The 7,918-nt window shown below is 40.0% G+C and overlaps 1 protein-coding gene across 3 annotated transcripts in view; it reads left to right on the top strand.

Annotated features, from left to right (window-relative positions):
* Positions 1-43: 43 nt before the first annotated feature.
* The window catches only part of TTLL7 (tubulin tyrosine ligase-like family, member 7), a 151,663-nt gene continuing 143,788 nt past the window's right edge, over positions 44-7,918 (top strand). For all 3 annotated transcript variants that reach the window (XM_010860292.1, XM_010860290.1, XM_010860291.1), the window contains exon 1: positions 44-225. The gene's annotated coding sequence lies outside the window, so the exon portion shown is untranslated. The remainder of the gene's footprint in view (positions 226-7,918) is intronic.

Below are 7,918 nucleotides of genomic sequence, written 5' to 3'. Positions count from 1 at the left end.
ACCCCTTCGGCAGCGCCAGCTGCTCCAGCTGCTCCGGGTCTAGCGCCGGCGCCCGGAGCTGTGGCTGCCGCGGGCGGTGGGCTGGTGGAGGGGAGAACCGGACCATCAACGCAGGCTGCTCGGCCCAGGGCGGCCGCGGAGGGAAGCCAAGGAGCGCGGGAATCGCGCAGGGACCGCCCGCAGCCCGGAGGCGAGGACCCAGGGGCTGGGCTTTCCTCACCCCGGGTGAGTACCTGCTGCCCAATCCTCCCCGACCCCCTTTCCCTGTGCCCACGCCCGCGAGGTGTGGGCCGCCGCCCGGACGGTCACTTGCCAGGGATCACTGACCCCTGCGGGAGCAGCGGCACGGGGAGCTGTTACTGTTGGTGCTAATGATTCAGCACCATTCGTGCCCTGAGAGATCTGGGCAGAATCGGGGAAGTGGGGTGGGGGGGCGAGATCAGTTGCTGGGCTTTCGCCTGCGCTTCCAGGTTCCAGATGAACGACCCCGGCGGGCGAGGTCGGGTGGGGTGAGCCAGGAGGCTCCCTGATGGCTTGCTCTATAATTCCGTCCTTTCGCCACATCACGGTACAAACCTTCGTGAATGTGCGGTGCAACCTTCAGTGTGTCAGATGAGTGGGTTTTTCGCACAGGCGAGTGAAGTCTAGGGCCCTTCTCTATACCAGCCAGTTTCTCTACTTCCTTCCTTTGGATGCCTAATTCGTGCCCCTCTCCGCTCAATTTTACATCGTGTTGCATCCCTCCGCTAAGAGGCTGTATCCAACTTGTCTTGTATTCAGAGTGGGTTTGACTGGTCTTGGCATAGTAGGAAAAGATTTAAGGGGATTAAGAAATATTACTTTTAGAGTTTAGCCACTTCGTATACATACAATTTCATTAAATCGTAACTCAGAACCAAATGTGGTAAGTGAAGAGCGGGAAGTTAAATCGTATGCTCAAGGTTACAGAATAGGAATTTGGATACAAGTGTGCCTGGTCCCCAAACCCACGAATCTTCCACTGCGTTAAGGAGTTGTGTATCCAAATGTGTCCAAGTTGTGTGTACATATATATGATTTATTACATATTAAACATAGAATTAAGTTTCAGAGAAGTAATCTCAAGTAACAGCAATAACCTGTAAACTTCCTGTATATGGAATTATTGTTCTTTTAGTATAAAAGAAGGAGCATGCTTTGAATTGCATGAAAAAATACTATTTTCTTAGAAAGCATATGCCAAAAAATAATATCTGAACAACACTGCATAGGAGAGCTAGTTTATAACAGAAGATGTTCAACACATTTTTAGCAGTGATATATGGTAAATGCTTAAGTGTTGGAGAAATCTTTTAGGAACGTAAAGGCAATCTGGATTTTTTTTTTTTTTTCACGTTAGGGAAACATTTGCAATAAAAACAGTTATTTAGTACATGGCATGTGTGACTGAACTGTTTTTGTAGGGTGTGTTACCCATGATAGGGTGACGGATAAATCCAGGCTGATAATACGATTTGATTCATTACAACTCTGTGATTTGGCATAGCGGGTGATAGCTCCATTTTACAGATGAAGGAACTGAAATACAGAGAAGTTTCAAGATTACACAGCTAGTGGCGGAATCTGGACAACATTGACTCTTACACAAAATATGTGTGTTGTAGCAAAGTGTAATTCTGTTTAATGGGAAATTGTATTGATTTGTTTTTGCCCTGCCCTTCAGAGTCAACAATTGTATTGACCTTGTATGCTCTTTCTGTGAAAATAATGGACACTAGGTTTTTTCTTTGTTCTTTGCTTGGCCATTTGATTTTCTTTCATTTATGATTTATATATTTTCTCTTAAGACATGCAACTCTCGCTGATGTCTCATGAGGCAGGTTGCTATAGTACACATGCTCATTATCTCCGACTACTAGAATAATATGTGATGTCTGATAGGAACATAGTCATTGCAGCCCATCATTTCTAAAGTATTGAACCATATGCACGGGAGAATTCTTTTTTAAGTTAATGAGGATATTGATAGACTAAAGCCATAAAATGGAGGCACAAATTTACATTTGTTATTTAGACAGGACTATTAAGACAAGTAAGGTCCTGAGATGAGTCTTAATTTTGATTTCTAGAAGGTCATTTCTTTTTTTTTCTTTATGACTTCAGTTAGGCCTTTTGCAGTCCAATCTGTTTAATCCCAAAGGGAAAGCAGAATTGGTATGAATGAATAAGCAAAATTCAATCCCACTGCTATTAAAAAAAAAAAGGAAACTGCATGTTCTAGTGCTGGAGGGTCAGCAGGAACGTTTTAAAACAGACATAGCACATTTTATTTAGATATTCATCACGACTATAAATATAATACCAACTTGGCCTTAGGAATGTTTTCTCTCTCTCTCTACCCTTCATTCTCTCGCTCAGTGTATGTATGTATGACTACTGTCTGCAGACCATCTAAATTCTAAAAGTCTAGATGGGGAAACTGAAAGTTTAGCTGGAGAAATAGTTACCTACATATTAGTAATTAACCAAATAGATTAATACCGGCTTAATACCAGGAAAAGGTAAGGCAGATTTAAGTGCCACATCAATACTTTAAGAAGCAGAAATAGTGATGACTAGGGTCATAAGAAGATCAGGAAAGTTTTCATGGATGGAAGTGAATGAAATCACTCTGAGATGGGAAGGCTTTCAGTAGGTAAAGAGAAAGCAGATGAAGTAGTTCAGCTGAGAAGTGGTCATGTACTTTTGGATACCTGGTGACAGATTATGAAGGACTTTGCGTATCAGGCAGTGAAATCTACTGGTTATCAGGTAATCTAGGGAACTAGCTTAGGTCTCTAAGCAAGCCAAATTTCTCTTTGGTTGGTTTTGCTCACATTCTCCATATTTCATGTTCCAAGTGCTCTTCCAGAAAATGTTACTTTTCAGGGTACTGCTATTTAAAGCACTAAAAACCCATAAAATTTTCTATGCAAGTAAGATTTTTCCTCTTCCAAGGAGGTTTGCCTTTTAAAAGATTTCCCTCTTCCATTATAGTCTTTATTTTAAATTTTATAACATTACTTTTCACTTAATTGCAGTTTGACCGTGAATATTTCAAATGTCTACATAATTTTCCATTAGGTAGATGTGCCATAAATTTCTAACCATTCCTCACTGTCACTTTTTTTTGATGATAATAAATAACACTGTGATGAGTATCTTTGTTCATAAGCTCTTTGATAAATTTTAGAAATTAGTTCCTTAGTCTCAGAAATAAAATTTCTGGGTTAAAAGGTATGAGTTCTTAGTTTGATTTTTTTGAAAAAAAAATTGAGGTATAAATGACATAACATTATATTAGTTTTGGGTATACAATGTAATGATACAGTATTTGTGTATTTTGCAAAATGATCCCCACAATAAGTCTAGTTAACATCCATCACCACACATTGTTGTAGATTTTTTATGATGCTTAATTTGACTAATTTCTTCTTCTTCTTTATGTATGTAGTTTTAATTGGAGGATAATTGCTTTACAATGTTGTGTAGGTTTCTTCCATAATCGACATGAATCAGCCATAGGTATACATATGTCCCCTCCACTTGAACCTCCCTCCCCTCCCATCTCCCACCACATCCCACCCCTCTAGGTTGTCACAGAGCACTGGGTTGAGCTCTGTGTCACACAGCAGATTCCCACTGGCTGTCTATTCTACACATGGTAAGGTATATATTTCAGTGCTACGCTTTCAATTTGTCCCACTTCCCCTGCTGTATCCACAAGTTAGTTCTCTATCAGTTTGACTGAATTTTATACACATTTTAAAACCCTGATGATTTCTGTATATTCTCTTTGGAGCATTAGTATATTAAGTATAGGATATTTGCATATTAATAATTAATAACACTCCTGTCTGTGTCTCTTCAGATTACACTATTTCAGGAAGACTTGTCTTTTGATTCGTTAAACCATGAAAGAGTAGTTAAACCATGGGTTCTGGGAGAAAGGCAGGTAGTTGGGACCACTGAAGAGAAAAGATGTAGGTAGTGGAGGACAGATTTTGTGGGAGTGAGCAGGAATCTGCAGCCAGAGAAGGAGCTTGTGTGATAAACTACTTTCTGGTCCTGGTGTTGTATTTGTAGACCTCAGCTCTCTCCTTTCTCCTGTCCTTCCTTCGGGAATCCACCCTCATTCTCCCCACACTATCTCTCTCTTTCAAACTTCAGCTTCTTCCACCCACCTGTATCAGTGTCCCAGGTCTCCAGCTTCGATATCTTGGGAGTACAAGGCTTATGAACTCACTCTCGGCTTCTAATTTGGAGAATCCACATTGATGAGGGCAGGAATTCCAGACCTCCTCCAATTCTCTGCAGAAGTCCTGGTTACAGGGTGTAAGAGTATGTGGTGGACACTGAAGACTCCCGTCCCCTCTGCTGTGTACATTGCTAGAGACAGCAAGCCCCCAGGAGATGCCGGACATTCCCAGCCTCCCCTCGCGCTCTCATTCCCAGTATCCCTTGACCAGGGGAAGATCCCCTCATTGAGGAGAGACTCTTCCCCCATGTCCCTCCAGTTGTAGGAATACATGACCCTACCTCCTTGGACAGGTGTTCCTACTTTGGCCAGGCCTCTGCCTTGCTCCCCTAGGCTCTCGTCTGGGTTTCCTCTCGGTACCACTCCCACCCTCCTTGGACTTTGAGGCCAGGAAGCCACTGAGGCAGGGAGGCCATGAAGTGTCTCTGAGAACCAGTGGAAGGGGAATTAGGGATATGAATGTGCCTTGAGGGAGCAAGTAGGGAGCAGAAAGGCAGGTACTTGGAATATGCTCTCAGTTTCGGAAGCCCTGAAAGGAAACAGTGAAAACTGAAGCATCTTTATAAACCAAAAATAGGCCTTACCTTTCAGGACCTGACAGATGATTTCTGGTGGAAGTTGGACATAAAGGTGGGCAATTTTGGTCAGAATTTGTTCTATGCTTAGTTGGGACTTACTATTTAAAGCAGTTTGCTTAAACTCTTTGAAGGTGATAAATCTTCCAGGCATTATTTATCAAAGTTCAACTGGGCTTAGTCAGCAGTTTGCATAGGGTTAAGTTAGAGCTAAAAACTTAAATTTAGGTAGGCTTGCTTATTTATTTTCCAACACCTATTTTCCTTAGTTCCCATTCGATGTTTACCTACCTGTAGTGCACAGGGTAGTTTACAAAGCCATAAAGTTCTGGGACTGTTTAGGTTCTGGGAGTTGAGTGATAAATCCAATTTCCTCTTTTTTCTTGCAAATGGTTAGTTGTCCTGTTTCCTTTGACTTCTTTAAAGGTTCAGAGTTAGATGGCCCAGTGGTCACTGATTCTCCCCTGGGGCTGACTGAGAAGTCTTTCCTTTTGAAATTGATGATATTCTTGGTCCACTGGGCATGCTGAACCATCCACATTGTTTGGTTTTTCTGAGTTGTATTTTGGCACCCGAGCTTCCAAATTTCTGTATTATCTTTGTTCTTCTGCATAGTCACGTGAAATGGAACATTATGTTTGATAAAAGATTATTTTGAGCATTTCTATCTCTTTTACCCACTACTTTGCAAAGTCTGAACTGGTGCCACACCTAATTCAACAAGATGACAATAGCTTGTTTTCATAAAAACTCTCCTCCCTTTTCCGTGAGCTTATTTGCAGCGACATTGACTTTTTAAAGTAAATTGAGCATTTGCAGTTTGGAAGGTGGATCAGCAATAACCTAGGCAGCAGCTTCAAGATTATTTCAATGTTCTTCGCTGGATTAGAATTGTAGGGTTTTCTTAGATGTACTTCTCATTTAAGGTAGTACTACCTTTCTTCTGTGAGAGATATGAGCCCACTTAAAATTTGTGTAAAATCTAGTTGATGTGGTTTTAATATTAAGTTTGACTGCATATGTGAATATGAATGGTCATACATATGGAGTACTAGGTAGGAAAAGTTTAGAAACTGTGGATTTAATTTGAATCATTTGATAGGACAATTTTCACATGTAATTCTGTCATTGCTGTTATTGAAAATATGTTTTTTTCAAGGTATTTAATAAATAAAATCTGTAACCGTGTGTAGCATAATGATTGCTGAAAAACCAGGACAATAATTTTAGCACACATCTCAGTTTATATTTAGAATCAGTCTGTCTGCAGTTACCCAACAACTATGTGCTAGCTACTCTGTGGAGAGGAAAGCTAGACCTTGAACATTTTCTACAATCAGCATAATTCACATGAAACCAGATGGAGGCATTTTCATTTAGCTGTTGGTTTGATCACATCGAAAATGGTAATATTTCATTACTTAGCATCTCTTAATCTAGAATCCTAAAGATTGGCAGATATTATTTCTTCCATTTTAATGACGTGAAAAATCAAGCTTGGGAGAGAAAAAAACATAAAAATGTGTGCAAAATCATAGTAGGATTAGAAATTGGTCTAAAACTGCCCCTCTTAGATACTAGTTTTGACAATAGATCTAGGTATAACATGTAAGCAAGGGGATGACCTTTATTCATTTATTGCATAGTTTTAATGGTTTTACTAGTGTTACAGTATTTGAGAAAAAAATTACTTGTCAAATCCACTGGATATTTTTTTCTGTGTTGTCTGCTTTTAGTCCATATCAGCTTCACCCTTAGTCAACACACACATATTTCAATGCATTATTTTTGGAAAATTGAAACGTTATTTCTGGAACTTGCTGCAAAAATTAAAGGAAAATAGACATTTTAATGTATGAAAAGTTTTAAAGGGAGGGATCAGCATTTTTAAAAATCAAGTGGGCTGTGTATATGTGGAAAAGCTTTTTCACTTGTCAAAAATCAGTGCCGAATGAGTGTTTCTGGCAGAAAGAAAAATTTGCTGCTACATATGTTAGGAGGTTGTCATTTTGGAATAGGAGGCATTTTCTCCTTAAAAATGTATCTTGGGTATATATGTATTTAGCTGTTTTCATTCTTGATTAAGGAATTAAAAGTTAAATGTGTTTTTCATTAGTTATAGTATGGCATATTTATTTCTGTAATGTGCTCCAAAGTGTATCTATGAATTTTGTTTTTGAATTCATAAAGAACTAAATAATAAATATAGGATGAAGTGAAAGTCCTAAAGTGTAACCTCTGCTGGGAACAAAATTAAATGAATACACTCAGCATTACCTATGAATATGGATATTTAGATCTCCAAGTAAAATTACCTAATGGTAATCCAAAAATTTTTCTCTCCTTGGTATAATTATACATATTATGGTAACATACAAGTGATATTCATGTTTTCTGAAAGAAAAAAGTCCAGAGTAGTATAAAGGTACCATGATTTATGTAATTGTTTGGATGATTTTTCATATTTTGTAGGCATTCAATAAATGCAGCTCTTTCTCCAGTTAATATTTTGTTCAGTTCAGTCGCTCAGTCCTGTCCGACTCTTTGCGACCCCATGAATCCCAGCACTCCAGGCCTCCCTGTCTATCACCAACTCCCGGAGTTCACTCAGACTCATGTCCATCGAGTCAGTGATGCCATTCAGCCATCTCATCCTCTGTCGTCCCCTTCTCCTCCTGCCCCCAATCCCTCCCAGCATCAGAATCTTTTCCAATGAGTCAACTCTTCACATGAGGTGGCTAAAGTACTGGAGTTTCAGCTTTAGCATCATTCCTTCCAAAGAAATCCCAGGGCTGATCTCCTTCAGAATGGACTGGTTGGATCTCCTTGCAGTCCAGGGGACTCTGAAGAGTCTTCTCCAACACCACGGTTCAAAAGCATCAATTTTTCGGCGCTCAGCCTTCTTCACAGTCCAACTCTCACATCCATAGCCTTGACTAGATGGACCTTTGTTGGCCAAGTAATGTCTCTACTTTTCAATATGCTATCTAGGTTGGTCATAACTTTCCTTCCAAGGAGTAAGCGTCTTTTAATTTCATGGCTGCAGTCACCATCTGCAGTGATTTTG

This window comes from Bison bison, unplaced genomic scaffold, assembly GCF_000754665.1.
Source record: "Bison bison bison isolate TAMUID 2011002044 unplaced genomic scaffold, Bison_UMD1.0 scf7180017864466, whole genome shotgun sequence".
In the NCBI taxonomy this organism is placed as follows: domain Eukaryota; kingdom Metazoa; phylum Chordata; class Mammalia; order Artiodactyla; family Bovidae; genus Bison; species Bison bison.
This window is presented reverse-complemented; position numbering and strand designations above follow the sequence as displayed.